The 20,006-nt window shown below is 37.4% G+C and overlaps 1 pseudogene; it reads right to left on the reverse strand.

The window, feature by feature from the left end:
- The window catches only part of LOC131048816 (uncharacterized), a 42,813-nt pseudogene extending 24,546 nt beyond the window's left edge, over nt 1-18,267 (reverse strand).
- Between the last annotated feature and the right edge of the window lie 1,739 nt (nt 18,268-20,006).

Here is a 20,006-nt window from a genome sequence, read left to right on the forward strand (position 1 = left end):
GCAACCACTAAACATACCAGCATGTGCTTTGACACCTTTCATTCTTGGAAAGAGTCAAGAGGAAGAAACACAAGATGAGGACCTGGCGGAATGGATCTATAAAGATCCCATCACCATTGATAAACCACGAGTTACACTTCCTATAGAACAGTATTGCAAAGGTCTCCTCATTATGCAAAGAATGGGGTATGATGGTCAAAGTGCTTTGGGATATTGCAAACAAGGACGACATGAACCCCTGCTGTCGGAATTCAAGCCCAAAGGTAATACAGGCCTCGGCTTTGAAAAAGAGATCTTTCCTAAACTCAAGTTCAAAGGAAAACCCAGCAAACCATTTTGTCCACCTACTGCAAAGCGGGCACCTTTCATAATCAAAGCACCCTCAAGCACCATCCCAATAGCCCCACTGAGGCTCAAAACCCCAACACAACTATCACCAATGCCACTCATCCCATCAAACGAACTCGTCATCTCATCAGTCGCACCATTAGTAGTAGTAACTGTATCAACACCCGTAGCAGCATCTATAACACCAACAGTCCCAGCAGAAGCAACGGAATCAATATTACCAATACTCCCTATAACAGATTCCTTGATCCCCCTCAATCGCCCTGCAGCACCGATCATTACAAAGGTACATCAACCAATCACACCTGCAGTGTTTAACTCAAAAGACATCCCAGTATGGTATAGCAATCGGATGCTGGAAAGTGATTCAGAGACCGACTCACATGAATGGGAATTTGATTCGGTACAACTTAATACTTCAGACGAGGAAGATGCATCACTACCTCTGCCATGCAAAGTTATCCCTGTTTATGGAGAAGCACAGATAAAGACCACTTGGGTTCCTGAACTGGAAACATCTTCCATAGACCCTATGTCTCATCCTACGCCTGATTCTGACAGGGAGAGTACCATTAACGACCTTCACCATAACGTCTTAACCCTCACTGATACATCTAACACACTTAACCTAATCGATGAAGTAATGCCCATTATCCACCCTGAACTCATCGAATGGAACCAACCAAATCCCCCATGTCTTGACTTCTTCCAAAACGATGAGGCTATCATTGACTTTTTGGAATTAAGGGATAACCTACCAAGCGGGGATCACAAAGCTGGATTCGCCATAGAACTAAATAGCGCAACATACTTTGGGGCAGATGCCAAACCTTTCAGCTGCAAAAATATAACAATAAAACATGGATCTTCCAGTGAAAACCACACTGTGGCACTGTTTGATCCTACAAAAGTAAAAAGAAAGAGCGTATCCAACGGTGAAAACCTCTTTGAGGCACCTGAGGATGAAGGGTTTGACATTCTCCCTACTAATGTACAACAGGAACGATCAACGATTCTCATCGAGGAAACCAAAGAATACAATGTGGGGACTCCTGAAAATCCTCATCTCATACATCTTGCATCTCTTCTCACTCCAGAGGAACAGCCTAAATTTATAGAGTTCTTCCAGAAGCGTCGGATCAACTTTGCATGGTCATATGCAGACATGCCTGGGCTTGATCCTGATTTAGTCATGCATCACCTCACCGTAGCAGAAGGAGCCAAACCTGTCAAGCAGAAGCTTTGTAAGATGCATCCTTAGATTGCAGTGCTAGTCAAAACAGAACTCAAGAAACTCCTAGATGTTGGTTTCATTAGACCAATTGATTATGCAGAATGGATCTCCAATATTGTGCCTGTTGGCAAACCAAAAGGGGGCATCCACATTTGTACTGACTTCAGAGATCTGAATAAGGCCTGTCCTAAGGATGACTTCCCCCTTCCAAATATCGACATCATAGTGGATCTGACAGCAGGACATGCCATGCTTTCACTCATGGATGGCTTTTCAAGATACAATCAAATAAAGATCGCACCAGAGGACCAACATATGACAGCCTTCACATGTCCATGGGGCACATATTGCTGGAATGTAATGCCTTTCGGTCTAAAGAATGCAGGAGCGACCTATCAAAGAGCAATGACGACCATCTTCCATGACATGATGCATATTATGATGGAAGATTATGTGGATGACTTACTAGCAAAATCACTCACTAGAGAAGGTCATTTGGACATATTAGAGAGAATCTTTGATAGACTGGAACAATACTATGTTCGACTCAACCCAAAGAAATGTGTTTTTGGAGTGACCTCCGGGAAGCTTCTAGGATACATTGTCTCAAGCAAAGGTATTGAGGTCAACCCAGCAAAGGTAAAAGCAATCATGGACATGCCACCTCCAAAGAATATCAGTTAGCTAAGGACATTACAAGGACGACTTCAATCCATCCGAAGATTCATTGCACAATTGGCTGATAAGTGTCACCCATTTACACATCTGCTACACAAGAACATCCGCTTTCAGTGGGATGCCCGATGCCAGCAAGCATTTCAGACACTTAAAGACTATCTCATGAAACCACCATTGCTGATCCCACCAAATCCAAGTAGACCGTTGTTACTCTATATCTTAGCAACCAGTACAGCATTGGGTGTACTACTGGCATAACATAATGCAGAAGGAAAAGAGTGTGCTGTTTACTACATCTCTCGCACACTGGTGGGCTATGAACTCAATTACACACCTATGCTTGCTTAGCAGTAATCTTAGCAGCCACTAAAATGAGGCACTATCTGTTAACACACAAAGTACAACTCATTGCAAAGATTGATCCACTCAAGTATTTACTTAACAAAGCAGCATTGACAGGCTGCTTGGCCAAATGGGTGATGATTCTAAGTGAATTTGACATCGAGTATGTAGACTGTAAAGCTATCAAAGGTCAGGTTATTGCAGATCAGTTGGTTGATGCACCTCTCATAGGCGATCATCCTCTCATTTCCAATTTTCCAGATGAGGAGATATTCATGATCACAGCAGCACAACCATGGAAACTATATTTTGATGGTTCATACACTAGGCACGGCTCGGGGGCAGGCATTCTGTTTATCACACCTCAAGGTGATAGCATCCCGAAGTCTTACAGGCTCACATTTCCATGCACAAACAATATAGCCAAGTATGAGGCATTGATCACAGGACTCAGGTTAGCCATCCAATGGAAATTACAAGAATTGCAAGTATATGGCGATTCCCAACTAGTCATTCGACAAGCAACAGATGAATATCAGACCAAAGATGATAAACTCATGCCATATAAGCAAATGGTGGACACTCTAAAGACATCATTTACTACTATCACTTTTGAGCAGGTACCAAGAGATCAGAATTGAGCTGCTGACGCCATGGCTACCATCGCATCTCTACTAGATCTTCCACAGAATTCAACACGCTACGAGTTCTTGGTAGAAAAGCTTTGGATCCCCGCTTATGATATCCCTGAATCTGAGATGATATGTCACCTTGTCGGTTCCGAATCCCCATGGTATGGTGAGTTCTACACCTATCTTTGCGATCATACCCTTCCTCCCAACCAATCGAATAACCAACGTAAAACCTTCATTCGCCAAACTGCTCGATATACCATTATTGCCGAGACCCTATACCGACGTGGTCTTGATGGTACTCTCCTTCGATGTCTGGAACAAGATGAGATAACAAAGGCTTTGGAAGAGGTACATGAAGGAATTTGTGGGACTCACTCAAGTGGTCCGTCACTAGCCAAAAAACTCATGCGAGCTGGATATTATTGGCCATCTATGGAAAAGGATTCCTACTACTTTGTCAAAAAATGCAAGAAATGTCAAGTTCATGGTGACCTGATACATGCACCGGCCCAGGAACTGCAACCAATCACAACACCATGGCCTTTCTGTCAATGGGGCCTTGACCTTGTGGGTAAAATCCATCCATCTTCATCCAATGGCCATAAATTCATTATTACCGCCACCGAATATTTCACAAAGTGGATCAAAGCTGTTCCACTTACCCAAGTCACCGGTAAGCAGATCGCCTCATTCATCCTCAATTACATCATCTGCCGGTATGGTGTACCCATGTCCATCATCACAGATAACGGTCTTCCTTTCAAAAATCAGGATGTCCGCGAACTTTGTGAGAAATTTCATATCCAACACCGCCTTTCCACTCCCTATTACCCACAAGGCAATGGTCAGGCCGAAGCATCCAATAAAAACATATTGAGGATCCTAAAGAAGACAGTCAATGATGCCGGCCGTGACTGGCATGTTCAACTAAATCTGGCACTATGGGCATATCGAACTAGCATTCAAACCCCTACAGGTGCAACTCCTTATTCATTGGTCTATGGTGCAGAAGCTATCTTGCCTATTGAGGTCGAGATACCGTCACTACGGGTTTCCTTGCACAATCTCATTGATGATGAAGCTTACAGAGTCTCACGTCTTCAGGACTTAGAGTTACTTGATGAGAAGCGACAAGCTGCATACAACCATCTCAAAGCCTATCAGCAGCGCATGAGCAGAAGCTACAATCACCAAGTTAGACCTCGTACATTTGAGGTAGGTGATCTTGTTCTACGAGAGAATCCTCGCAACCAACCAAACCGAGAACATCAGGGCAAGTTTGAATCAAACTGGCTGGGCCCATATGTTGTCACTGCTATGTTCGGATCCGGGGCATATCAGTTGGCTACATCAGAAGGAGAACCGCTTGCAGATCCAATCAACAACATGCACCTCAAATGGTTTTATACCTAAGCTGTACAGAGCATCAGGCTCCCCTACATACCAGAAAATACCAAAAACATTCAGAAAAATGTCCTGAAGAAAATACAAAAACATTCAAAAAAAGTAAAGAAAAATCATGCATCCAAACGGTGAACAACCACTCCGGTGGCACCTTGGGTAAGTACGGTGGTGAAAACCTGGCAAACAGGCGCCACTCGTAAAGGCTATGGCTCCATTGTCTTTCAGACTTGTTGCGATCACATCTACTTCATACATACATCCATCCATCCAAAAAACATGGCTTGTTATTCCTCTGCAATTATGATAGTACTCCATACATCTTGCATCCCGCTTTTTCATAGTCATGTCTAAAACTGGGGGCAATGCCTTTAACCTATTGATGGAAGTGGATTCTACATTGTCTTATGATTCATTAAGTTCTTCATTCAAACAATCATCAAAAATCCAAAAACATTCAAAAATATCTCGCAAAAATACCAAAAACATTCAAAACAATACAAAATCCAAAACATTGACAAAACCATTGAAAAATCACACAAAAACATGGCAACACCTTGTACATACCCATCCATGCAGATACCAAAATAAACATTGACAAACTACTCACACAATGACCATTTATCAATCGACCACACAATCAACATCAACACTCAAAACTGTCTTCAACAAGGATGCATCCTTCCTTACCAAAACAAAGACAAGATGACATTTTCTTTGACAAGAAAATTCTGTTTACGCTATCAAATACTTGGTTGATTTATGGTCTAGTAATTTATATCAGGTTCCTACGACATTGTTTGTGTATCTTCGACACATTATTCCGATGAAGTTCTAGGGCATGTACTAATGGTGTCTACGTGGGAAGTTCACCAACCTACGTGATCTTATACCAAATGCAGTCATAGATCATTACGGCTTGCTGACTACAGCGTATACCTCAACCATATGGGCATGCACCATTACCAAGGATCCTTATTCTTTATTCTTTATGTATATACTGTTTGTTTGCAGGTACAATGCTCTTCCTTTGGTTCTTCCTACCTCATCCAAACTGGATAAAGGTTTTTATCTCTTAGTACGGTATGCACTTGTCTCAGGATATGATCAGCCTAAGATCAAGGAGGACGATCCAAGTCATGCATGAATAGAGATAATCCTTGTCTGTTCCGCAAGCAATACTCAGGTCAACTTGATCCATTATATCAAGTTGCTTGTATTAACTTGCTATATCAAAATCCATGTAAGAAATACTCTGGTCATCTTGAATCTTTATGTCAAGTTGCTTGTATTTTCTTACAACATTTTAAAGCTCAATGACAAAAAATAAAGCACCATGGATCATCATTCCATCTCATTTGTATATATTGCATTCCATTGCATTCCATCCATCCATACATTCATAAATAGCTGCATATCATTCATACATAGTAATGACAATGGATACTCTATTTTCCTCTTCTTCCATAGGAATGTAATAGGTCCTCCATTTCTTCTATCTAACATTGAACCCCTCCCCACCCTCCCCATCTCGATAATCACCATCACATACCCTACATCGTGTCCCAATCAACCTAATCAAGCCACGTTCATCACCATCCATCTCTAAATAGGAGGGATTGTGTTTCCTATCCTAAGTCATCCAATAAGTCAAGAAAGTTACTCTATCTGCACAGATACATCGACTCCCACACACCTAGACTATCAACAGATACTCTGATCAAGTATCTTCGGGTCTCAACAGGTAATCGATCATGGTAATCCTAGACTACATCAGGCATTTATCATAATGACCTAGTCTCAACGAGGCTGCTATGATTCACCACAATCATCCATCCCACGCACACACTATCAATTGATCAACCAATCAAACACAATCCAATGGACAATTACATCAATTGTCTAAGTCTCAACGAGTATTTTGCTTCATATACCTTGACTTCATCGGGCAATTACATCAATTGTCTAAGTCACATCAGGTCACTTTGATTCACTTACTCAGACTTTATCATGTCCAAGTGACCATGTGACATCAACTGTCACGCTTTGACTTGACCGGGGCAATTAAACCGATTGCACCAGATTGTCTAACCAATTTTGATCAATTGTATAGCATCAATCCAAACCCCACACTACATCTGCTATGTATCTCTTGCATGACCTCAGGGTACCCACTGGCTTGTTGTTTCTTCATATTCACTCCATTTTCTCCCATTCTTTCATCATTAGTTCTAATTTCTTCTATTCTACCTCCCCTCCACTTTTCATTCTTTTTCGAGAGATCGCCCGATTTTTCAAAAAATAAAAATAAAAATTCGGCCCATCTCTCGAGGGGGCATTGGGGCATTTCTTCACACCTATTTTTCTTTCTTTGAAACGACGCGATAAACCGCACTGTCTCAAAGAGGGGCAAATGTAGTCACATAAATCTGTCCACTTAATTAAATGAATACTTAGTATTTATTTGATTATTTAACCATCAATTAATGAATTAATTAAATTAATATTTAATTAATTCATTTTAACCCTCTTCTCCTATTAATTAAATAAATTATTCAATTTATTTGATTTAATTCACTTAACCAAATTCAGACCATTAATTAAATAAATAAATCATATTTGTTTAATTAAATCTTCTCTCACATTTAAATAAATTAATATTTATTTAAATCCCCCAAAATCCCACCTCTCACATTTAAATAAATTAACATTTATTTAAATCACCTTTATCCTCCACCCACTTGTATTTTCCTACAAAAGCAAGTTGCACAACTATTTTAAATAAATTATTTATTTAAAATCCTATTTATCCTCACCCACTTGAAACCTTTAATGGTTTCCCTTAAAGTATTCAAACTTGATGGCTTCCTTCTATAGTCTTCTTAAGACTTTAATGGTTTTCCTTAAAGTCTTCAAGCCTTTAATGGTTTCCCTCAAAGTCTTCAAACATTTTAATGCTTTATCTTCATTTTTCTCATTTAAATAAATTAATATTTATTTGAATATTTATCCAAATGCAAATTACACCATTTAATTGAAATAAATGATTTTATTTTAATTGAAAATACCAAAATTTCTCCCACTTGCATTTTCCTACAAAATCCACTTGCATGCCTAAACCCCTTCTAGAATTTTCTAATCACTTCTAAATAACCTAACCCCTTCTCTAAACTTTGTCACATTCCTAAGCAAAAGGGAAGTCACTTCTCAAACCCTCAAAGTCTTTGATAACCATTGAAGGCTTTCAACCTTCAACCACTAAATGGCTCAAAGTCTTTGATAACCATTGAAGGCTTTCAACCTTCAACCACTTAATCCCCAAAGTCTCCAATAACCATTAATGGTTACCTCAAACCCTCCCACATGGTTAAAACATTTGTTTTGACTCAACCTCTACCCAACCCAAAGGTCTCATCAGGCCATTAATGCTTTGACCATGATTATCTCTTAAACATTTGCACAAAGGTTTATCCTTGGATTAACTCTTAATCCAGTGGGTAATCTTAATTTGGACTTGACCCTTAGCCTCTAGATAACCATGAGGTCTTCTCAGGCCTTTAATGCCTCCAACCTCTTCTCTCAACCCAATCCTATGTTGACACTTGTCACCATTTTATTCGTGCCAATTGTGCACATGGATCCCCAACTTTCAATCTTGGCCCTTGATTAAACCATTCAATCTTAACCCTTCATTTCCCCATTTCTTCTATAAATAGAACCCTTCTCCTCAAGCAAAAAAAGAAGCATTTTAGAGTATTGTTGTTATACTGGCATTAGCATAGAGCTTTCTCATAGCATCACTATCTACACTTGCATAGCATTTGCTTATCATATTCAACCATATTGAATCTCCATATGGCATCCATGGCTAGTGCTAAAAGCTGAGAGCTACACTCATTTGGGACTTGGAGAGGAGAGGAACAAGGGAGGAGCAACTATGAGCATCTTGATTAGCTATTTTATTCTATGTTTATATGCTTTCTATTTCATGCTTAATATCTCTCTTGATATGCCTGTCTAGGATAATCTTTTGTTGCTAACACTAACGTTTGTTTCTTGTGCTCTTGTGTGTGTTGCCATCAAACAGATTTTCTAATCCTTTTTGCAGAGCATCATTTGGTGAACCCGACGTGAATCCAAACACCAAAAAGATCAACTTTTTTTTTTTTAACCAATAACATGTTTGAATGTTGAAAATGTCACACAGGTTGCACTTTTGACATTGTTTTGGTGCATTTGACATTGTTTTGGTGCTATTCACCTTGTTTCAGTGCTTTTCCCTTCTCTGTCTTTCCCTTCTCTGTCTTTCCCTTTCTTTTAACCAATAACCATCGCTTAGCATTATTCAAGGCCCGCATGATACCTTTAGCAGGACTTTTCTGCATGGTCCCTTTCTCCCTAGCCTCTGTCACCCTGTTTTTCATGTTACAAACAAAACAGTCCAGATTGTTTTTAGCAATATGCTTCTTTGCTGCTTCTTCGTCCTCTTTTCGGAATATCACTGCATCAGCCACCATTCTATCTATCTCCTCCTTGCTCAGTCTCTCACGCTCATTTGTAACAGTAATCTGATTGTTTAACCCTGTTCCCATGTCCTTGGCAGAGACCCTAAGAATTCCCTCTACATCCACTTGAAAGCAAACTCGTATCTGTGGCACCATACACCGGGCAGGTGGAATCTCATCGAGGCCAAATTCACCCAGTAAATTGTTGTGTGCAGCCAAAGATCTCTCGCCTTCATAAATTGAAATTTTTGCACTTGTCTGGTTGTCACGCGCTGTGGTGACAGTTGTCTCTTTCGAAGTAGGAATTGGAGTATTGCGAGGAATTACTACTGTCATGACACCATTGTTGACTTCAATTCCAAGACTCAAAGGAGTCACGTCTATCAAGACTAAGTTGATGTTTTCCTTGTTCAGTCCAGCTGCCTGCAAAGCTGCACCATAAGCCACTGCCTCGTCTGGATTTACACTTTTGCAGAGCTCCTTTCCCTTAAAGTATTGACTTAGCAATTCCTGGACCTTGGGTATACGTGAAGAACCTCCTAGTAAAACAATGTCGTTGATTTGGTCTTTGCTCAGTTTGGAGTCTTCCATGCATTGCTTCACTAATTGCATGCATTTGTCAAAGAGGTCCGCGTTGAGCTCCTCAAACTTTGCCCTCCTGATGTTTGTGTGGAAATCTTGCCCTTATGTCAATTACAGTCTCTACTGCCGAAGACAAACTTCTCTTTGCTCTCTCGCACTCTGAGCGTAGTCGCCGAAGAGCTTTGGGACTAGTACTCATATCCATTTTATATTTTTTGTTGAACAGCTGAACACAATAATTGAGCATGTTATTGTCAAAATCCTGGCCTCCCAAATGCATGTCCTCTCCAACAGCTTTTACTTCAACCTTACCCCTTTCAACTGTAACAATAGATACGTCAAATGTACCTCCTCCAAGGTCAAAAACTAGAATGTTTCTTTTTCCTTCCTGCATTGAAGCAAAACCATAAGTTAATGCTGCAGCCATGGGGTCATTGATGATCCGCATGACATCAAGCCCTGCAATCTTACCGGCATCTGTTAGAATATTTAATCTTTACTTAGCTTAGGTTTATTTTTTATTTAGTTTAGGATATTCCTTTGGAATTCCTACATGTAATTTGTCCTCTAGTACATGTGTGAGGACAAGTCATTTCCTTTATTTTCCTTTATTAAGGAATATTAGATTTCCTTCATAAGAGGATGTGGACACATGGCACACACACTTTATGAATGGTGGCATTCATAGATTTGGGAGTTACTTTGTAACTCCTCTCCTCATCTCTACTTAAGAGATGTCCTCTCTCTCATTTCTTCTTAATGACAATATTGTAAAGAGCTTCTTGCTCTCTCTCTCTCTCTCTCTCTCTCTCTCTCTCTCTCTCATTTTTAGGCATTGCCTCATTCATAATATCACAAGGGGTTTTTCTTTGCTTTTCCCCTTTCAAAAGTTCTTGTGCCTCCTTCTTCACATTTGGGTGATGCTCTAAGGTCTTTGCTTTTCTCATGGTAACAATTACTTCATCATAAACTTTCTTGGATTAATTTTCCTTTCCTTGCTCTTTTATTTCCTTTCATGGTATCAGAGCAGGTTTCTAATCCTTGTTTTAAGTTAACATTGATGAAGGTTACCATTCAGTGGAGTTCACCTTGTTGGAGGCATTCTTGAGAGGAGAAGAAGTTCTTTTACTAATATTTTCTATTGTGCAGGTTTTGGTTTCAAATTTTAACTTTTTTTTCAAACTTGTTAACAAGTTTGCCTGCAGGTTTAATCTCCTATTCTAGTTAGTTTTTATTAAAAAAAGGGCTTTGGAAGGCTTGCCGCCAAAGTTCCTTCTCTCTAGTTTAAATTTAATTATTTTTTAAAGTTTTGGAAGGCTTGCCGCCAAAACTCCGATGCTAACTTCTTTTCCTGCATACTTTAGATTTCATATTCATTTAGTTTGGAAGGTTTACCGCCAAACTTAGTCTCCTTAATTTATTTGGTCGGCTTGCCGCCAAAACTAATTTAGTATTAAACTTCATTTCTGATTCACTTGCAGATTTTAACCTTTTTCTTGCTTACAACTATTCTGATTCAATTTGTTTGAATCTGCCATTCAGTCCTAACATCTTTATTTGCAGGTGTTATTGATAAATAAAAAGGATAATCTTTATTTAAACTTAAATCTGTTGAGGATTAAACTCAAACTTAAATTTGTTCTTCTTGTATGTTAGTATCTGTTTTGTTTTTCATAGTTCCTTCAAATTTAATATCTATATATCTAAGTCAGTTGGGTTTCTTAGTCTCAAATTCTTCAAACATTAAAGAAGATTGTTCTAGATAACTTATTGCCAGAAACAAAAGATCTGCTGAGTTTCGCATGGAGGAAACATTGATTAACTTTTCAAACTTTATATAAAACTTCTCAATACAACGACATCAATATATTTGATAGTACTGACCCAGTTCTATCCAGAAAATTATGCACTGCAGAAATCTCAAATACTTTATCGGATGCTTTCAGTAAGTCTTAGCATTCCACTCATTATTTTTTTGTAAGGATTGATAGAAAGAAAGATTTAAATAAAAGAAACTTTAAAAACAAGAAGAAGATTAAAAACCACTGTAAAGGGCGCCCAAAACCAGTTACTGTGGCATTGCTGTTTGATAAACAAAACTGTTAAACTTGTATCTTTGTCTTTGTCTCTGTAACCTGCAAAATAAATAGACATCTTCTAACCCCCTCGTCTCTGTGTGTTAAACGACTACCTTTGCCGAACCACTCGCAATTGCATCCATACCGAAACCAATAGGAATTTCTGTTAGAGCCCTCGCATAGTCAAATCTGAGTGGCTCCGTCACAATCATAGACGACGACACTGCTTTCTGTGATAACTAGAAGTTTACTGTGATAACTAGAACTTTCTCTACGCCTCCTGCATGCCTTGTGATCCTCGTTCCCGTCCTTGCCGTCTCCTATCAAGGTTTACTTTGGAAACAACACCGGTTCTTGTCTTGCTTGGCCGATTCAAGCTGAAAAATTTAACGTTCAACCCTGCTAGCGGGGAAGGACCCTCGACACCTCCCATTACTCCAGTCACGTGCAATGACTGACCCAAGGGGCAATACACTTGCAGGGATTCGAACTGGTAAACTCCCTATCAACAGGGATTGCATCTTTCCGTTGTGCTGTGGGGCAATACACTTGCAGGGATTCAAGCTGTCGTGAGCAAAAAGAGGGCCGAGCATAATAACCAGAACTCCTTGCCCATTTTGTTAACTGGGTTTGGATCCAACGCAGACTGGTTAAGCTTCGCCTGGATCTCCTTTGGAACCTTTTTTTTTTGGGCCTTGGCTGCCGTCTGCTTCCCTGTAACTTCCCTGTGCTGCACTGTGTATTCCCTGCAAATCATCATAACCCGCATTCAACATCTCTGCACCTCTGCATAGTTGGTAGTTGGCATCTTTGCTCACGTGAATGCTTATCTCCTCAACTTTGAATATTTGAAGTTTTTTATGCATAAGTTTAGTTTAAAACTTAGAAAGATTTAAAATTTTAAGCTTTTTATCTCTCACGTTTATTTAAATTTTTTTATCAGGTTTAATATATTAAAAAAAGTTTAAAAAGTTAAAACTTTAAAAAGTTTATAATTTCCTTTTAATAAAGTATTTTAATACATAACGTTTTTTTAGTAAAGTCTTTTTTATTAATGGTTTTATTTATTATTATTAAAAATTTCCAGTTATTCTTCAACTTAAAGAATAGATAAAGTTATTTTTAATATATATAATTTATTTAAATAAAATTAAAAGTTAAAAAAAAAAAATCCTTTAAATTTGTTATTTAAGATTTGAATATAACTTTTTTTACATAAATTTTGTTATAATTTTTACTCAAATCTGGTTTATTTTTAAATCAAGGAGGTTAATTTTATTTTTTAATCAAAGGGGTAATTTTTTTTTACAAACTATTATTTTGCTATCATGTCTACATTAATTCCAGAAATTAAATTAAATAGTTCCAATTATCATTCTTGGAAAACACATATCTCGTTTATTTTTCGTTTCAAACACCTTTTGGATGTTGCGACTGATAAAACTTTTGAACCCGCTACATCTGCTCCTCAAGCCGACCTAGATCGATGGAAGGCTCAAAATGAGGAAGCACTTGGTTTAATTGGTATTTCAATGGTTCCTGATTTGTATGTTTTAATTGGAAATTGTACAAAAGCGCATGAAGCTTGGGAAATTTTAAAAACTACTTATGATAGCTCAAATGAATCCCGAAAAATTCAACTTCAAGATCAACTTGAAGATCTAAGGTATACGGACTTTAAAACTATGGATGAATTCTTATTAAAGTTTGATTCTGTTAATAGTCAATTAACTGGTTTAGGAGTTACTCTTGCTGATTTACGTTTAATTCATCTTATTCTTAAAAAATGTCTTCCTCGTCAATTTCAACAATTTATTACGAATATTCATGCTCAACTTGCTATTCCTAGCTTAGCTACTCAATTAACATATGATATTTTTCGTAATTTATTGCGTCAAGAGGAAGCTAAATTAATTCAATTTGGTACTCTTAAAAGTAGCGAACATGCTTTTATGTCTAAAAATCAAAATCATAATAATAACTTTAGATCCAATAATAATAAACATAATCATAATCATAATAATAATCATCATAACAATCACAAATCTTCTAATTATCAATCTCATTCTAAATCCTATCATAATAATTCTCATAATAATAATCATAATAATAATCACAATAATCAAAGGAATAATTCTCAAACAAGACCCCATTGCACATATTGTGGGAAAGATGGACATATTACTAATAATTGTTTTAAGAAACAAAATGGTAAAAAGCCCATGAATCAAAATAATCAAAATAATCAACATAAACCTCATTATAAGAAGGGTAATAATAACAATGGTAATTCATCTCGTCATGCATTTACATGTACTTATAATGTTTCTCAACCACTTGAGTGGATTATTGATTCTGGTGCATCTCAACATGTTACTTCTCATAAAGAATGTTTTGAATCTTTGCATCCTGATACTTCTAATATTCCTGTTCAATTAGCTAATAATCATAGTTGTAAAGTTGAAGCTATTGGTGATGTGAATGTTCCTAATGGGAAATTACATGATGTTCTTTATGTTCCTGAATTAAAATCAAATTTGATTTCAGTTCCTAAACTTTGTCAAGATTATAAGATTAACTTTTATAGGGGCATATGTTATATCATTGATCCAAACACTAATCATGTTATTGCTACTGCTAAAATGGATAGTGATAACTTATTCAAGTTCTATGAATTTGCTCCTCCAAAGTATTCTTTGCTTACTACTGTTGATTTTACTATCTGGCATGAAAGACTTGGCCATCTCAATTCTGATTATATTTCACTAATGCAAAAAGCAAATATGGTTGATGGATTGCCTAGTATTGTTCCTTCTCAAATTGTTTGCAATGGTTGCATGAGTGGTAAGATGCATAGGGAACCCTTTCCTCATGGTCAATCTTGGAGGGCGTACACTAAATTGCACCTCGTTCATAGTGATCTCTTGGGTCCCATGGAGAATCCCTCCATCCAAGGTTCAAGGTATGCACTTACCTTTGTTGATGATTTTTCAAGGAGAACATGGATATATTTCCTTCATAGTAAGGATCAAGTGCTTGATGTGTTTACTGAATTTCATATGTTTGTAGAAAGGCAATCTGGTTCTAAAATTAAGATTCTTCGTACTGACAATGGAAGAGAATATATCAATAATGCATTTAATGCTTATTTAAAATCTTTTGGAATTAAACATGAGCTTACCGTTCCTTATACACCACAACAAAATGGTGTGGCAGAACGGAAGCATAGGACAATTGTTGAAATGGCTAGATGTTTATTGCATGCTAAAAATATGGATTACAAGTTTTGGGCTGAAGCTATGGCTTGTGCAACATATTTAATTAATAGAACACCTACCAAAGCCTTAAAGGATAAAACTCCTGAAGAAGCTTGGTCTGGTAGAAAGCCTAATTTGCAGAATTTAAGAATTTTTGGTTCCATAGCTTATGTTCACAAACCTAAGGAGAAAAGAAAAAAATTAGATGCTAAATCTTCTCCTTTTATTTTTGTTGGTTATGATGAAAATACTAAAGGTTATAGAGTTTACAATCCTATTACTAACAAGGTAAAAGTTGCAAGAGATGTTTGTATTGCAAAAAAAGGCATTCATGATTGTTCTAAAGTGAAGGATGATGACCTTGGTGAAACCAAAGTTGTGCTTGTGGAGGACCAACCTCCTTCTCTTAACCCTACTCCTAATGCATCTCTTTCTATTCCTTCTAGTGATAGTGATGATGATAATAATAACTCTACTCCTCATGACTCTTCTTCTAGTGATGAATCCATTACTTCTAAAAGAAGACCTAAATGGTTTAAATCTTTAATTCAAGATAGTGATGAATACTTAGCTAGAATGGATAAACTTCAAGCTAGGAGAGTTAATTATTGTAATTATGCTTTAATGACTACTATTATGAATTCTAATGATCCTAAAATATTTGATCAAGCTAAAAATCAACCACATTGGCAAAAAGCAATGAAGGAAGAATATGATACCCTAATTTCTAACCAAACTTGGGATTTAGTTCCCTTGCCTCATGGTAAAAATCTTGTTTCTTGCAAGTGGCTTTATAAAACTAAATTGAATGCTAATAATCAAGTTAGTAAATTTAAAGCTAGATTAGTTGCTAGAGGTTTTTCTCAAATTGAAGGCTTAGATTATAATGAAACTTTTGCTCCTGTTGCTAAAATGCCTACAATTAAACTTGTGCTTGCTTTAGCTTCTAGAATGAATTGGCCTATTCACCAAATGGATGTTAAAAGTGCTTTTCTTAATGGTGATTTACATGAGGAAATTTATATGTCTCAACCTCCTGGTTTTATTAAAGAAGGTAATGCTCACTTAGTTTGTAAATTAAAGAAATCAATTTATGGATTAAAGCAATCTCCTAGGGAGTGGTATTCAAAGATTAATGAATTCTTTCTTTCTCAAGGCTTTATTAGAAGTAAAAATGATCCTAACTTGTATATTAAACATAGTGAAGATGATATTATAATTATTATCTTGTATGTAGATGATTTGATTCTTACTTCAAGTTCCAATACTTTGATTTCTGATATTAAGTTTCAACTTAATCAAAAATTTCAAATGACTGATTTAGGTCCTTTACATTATTTCTTAGGAATGCAAATTTGGCAAACCTCTAAAGGAATTTTCTTATCACAAAGTAAATATGCTCAAGATCTCATAGAAAAGTTTAAAATGAATGATGCTCATCATGTTTCAATTCCTATTGAATTAGGCACTAAGTTAATGCTTGATATGCAAACTCCTCTTGTTGATCCTACCTTGTATAGACAATTAGTTGGAAGTTTGAACTATTTAACTCTTACTAGGCCAGATATTGCTTATAGTGTTGGTTTGGTTTCTAGATTCATGTCTAAACCTCAACAAACACACTTTAAAGTTGCTAAAAGAATTTTAAGATATATTAAAGGAACAATTAATGTAGGTTTGTTTTATGATGCAAATTCTGATTTTACTTTAAAAGGTTTTACTGATTCCGATCTAGGTGGAGATCCCAATGATGGGAAATCTACTTGTGGTTATTGTTTTTTTGTTGGTTCAGGAGCAATTTCTTGGAATAGTAAAAAGCAACAATCTACCTCTCTTGGATCCACTAAAGCTGAGTACAAAGGATGCACTAATGCTTCCAAAGAAGTCTTGTGGCTTAGAAGATTACTTGAAGATTTGGGTCTACCTCAACATGAACCAACTCCATTGTATTGTGACAACCAAAGTGCCATTGCCTTGGCTAAAAATCCAGTTTTCCATGCTAGGACAAAACACATTGCTCTCCAACACCACTTTATTAGAGAACAAATTGAAGACAAGCAAGTTTCACTCCTCTATTGCAAGGGGGAAGACCAAGTTGCAGATATTTTGACCAAGCCACTTTGTAAAGAAAAGTTCCAATTTCATTGTAAAAATCTTGGATTACAACCCATTGAAGGGTTTGATGTAAGCTCCCCAAGTAAAGCTTAAGGGGGGGTGTTAGAATATTTAATCTTTACTTAGCTTAGGTTTATTTTTTATTTAGTTTAGGATATTCCTTTGGAATTCCTACATGTAATTTGTCCTCTAGTACATGTGTGAGGACAAGTCATTTCCTTTATTTTCCTTTATTAAGGAATATTAGATTTCCTCCATAAGAGGATGTGGACACATGGCACACACACTTTATGAATGGTGGCATTCATAGATTTGGGAGTTACTTTGTAACTCCTCTCCTCATCTCTACTTAAGAGATGTCCTCTCTCTCATTTCTTCTTAATGACAATATTGTAAAGAGCTTCTTGCTCTCTCTCTCTCTCTCTCTCTCTCTCATTTTTAGGCATTGCCTCATTCATAATATCACAAGGGGTTTTTCTTTGCTTTTCCCCTTTCAAAAGTTCTTGTGCCTCCTTCTTCACATTTGGGTGATGCTCTAAGGTCTTTGCTTTTCTCATGGTAACAATTACTTCATCATAAACTTTCTTGGATTAATTTTCCTTTCCTTGCTCTTTTATTTCCTTTCAGCATCTTTAGTTGCTCGCTTCTGCGAGTCATTAAAATAAGCAGGAACGGTAATCACAGCATTCTTTACATCACACTTGACTGGAGGTATTGTCCGGCTGTCATCTTCATTTTCACCAACACCATGGACGAGATTTCCTTAGCTGCACATAGTCTTTTCTCACCTTTAAAAGTCACTTCAACCATAGGTTTATCATTCTTACCAGGAACGATGGCGAATGGCCACAATTGTTTGTCAGACTGCACAGAGGGGTCAGTATATCTCCTTCCAATGAGTCTCTTGGCATCAAACACAGTGTTGGTAGGATTAGTTGAAATCTGGAACTTGGCAGCATCTCCAACAAGTCTTTCATCAGGGGTGAAAGCAACCATGGAGGGAGTGGTTCTGTTTCCTTGGTCATTAGCAATAATTTCAATTCTGTCATGCTGCCACACTCCCACACAGCTGTAAGTTGTCCCCAGATCATGTCACTACGTGGGTGGCTTTGTCTATGCCAGCACAAAGGGATTTGCTTCATTAGGCATTGAGGAGTTTCAATCAACCAAATAATGCTTCAGCCAAAAGTATAGCAGTTTCAATCAGTCTGTCGGTTAAAAGAGGAAGAAAAGACCAGAAAAATCAGTAAGCCGCCTCCTTTTTACATGTCTGTGATCATTGGTAATCACCTTGTTTATAATTGTATGATTAATTTTTGGGTTAGTAGTTCTGTCATGCCAAAAAAATGTGTCTAATTTGCTTTGAGTTATGAACTAGTGTTTAAAGGAGTTGTAAAATTGGATGATACGGCTGTTAAGGTAGCAGGAGTCATCAAAGATCTGAAACTTACCTTGCATGCATGCCAAAGTTTCTCCGTTTCGCAGGATATTTCAGTTTGTCTAGAGAATTTAGAACCTAGATAGGAGAATATTTATCTGCAGATAGGTTCCATAAGTTGTTTAGGGTCAGATATAGTACAAGAATGACTACCAAGGCTAAGACAATTTCACAAAACTGTGTTGAACCTGATTCACCTAGTCCAACTCGAATCAATCAGAATTGCACTATGAATAATCTAGAAGAAAATAGTGCTGGTCTTTATCCTACTACACTTACAGAAGAGATTTCAGATGTTTGTCTTGATGAATGGGGTCACTATTTTCAGTTGGACCCTTGTGATCTTGTGGAAACAAGATTGGACACATATTGCATTCACGAAGAGAATTCATTCATTCCTTATCTTATGAAACCTCAAAATGATGTTGAAGGCATGTGGTAAGAGAATTCATTCATTCCCTATCTTATGAAACCTCAAATTGATGTTGAAGGTATGTGGTAGATGTACTTTGATGGTTCAAGGAGCAAGAATGGTACTACTTTGCTTTTAGATTTCAGTTCTCTTGTACTAGCAATGTAGCTGAGTATGAACTCTTCATTCAGGGATCACTACTAGCATAAGAAAAGGGAGTCAAATTGCTACAGGTATTTGAAGATAGTGAGCTGTCTTTAAATCAAAATAGAGCTCAAAATATAGCAAAGAGCAACATTCTCAAGTCATACAAACATACGATATGGTACTTTATTGAAGACTTCGAGACATTTGGAGAGCAAAACAAAGAGGTGGACAGACTTACAGCAGTTGGAGGGAAAATTCAAAAATAGTTCAAATTTTTTTTTATCGGTTAATAGGTCTTTATGTTAATATTCAAGATAAGTTTACAATAAAAGTCTATAGATATATCGTGAAACATAACAAACCAAACTCCTCACATATATGTGTATAGAGCATACCTACAAAGAACTATCTAGCTACCCCTTCCTTACAAAATTTGTTTGACCATTTAAAATTATCAATAGCAAAACTTATGCTAAAGTTTTGATCCTAACTTGCCTCCCTTACTGCCTTTTCTTTCACATTTCCATCTCGACCTGTGCTGAAACAATGGCCGTTTTCTGTGCATCATCCTTGCACCCTGAAGAATCCCCAATCAGCATGCGGTGAGCCCTGTTTGCTTTCGTTGAACCCATTGGTCTTCCCCGTTTACGCCGCACAGGAGATTCCACCACTGTATGCACCAGATTTTCCTTGCGTGGCCGCCATTTGGCAAGCTCCTTACTAATGCTTTGTGCTTCCTGAGACCGGAGATAAGCCTTGACACCATTCATGCCTATCTGGCCTGAGGCCTTGCGTACCTCCTTGTTGTAGTCGGCACTCCAAAGGAGGAAAGGC

This window comes from Cryptomeria japonica, chromosome 10 (genome assembly GCF_030272615.1).
Source record: "Cryptomeria japonica chromosome 10, Sugi_1.0, whole genome shotgun sequence".
In the NCBI taxonomy this organism is placed as follows: domain Eukaryota; kingdom Viridiplantae; phylum Streptophyta; class Pinopsida; order Cupressales; family Cupressaceae; genus Cryptomeria; species Cryptomeria japonica.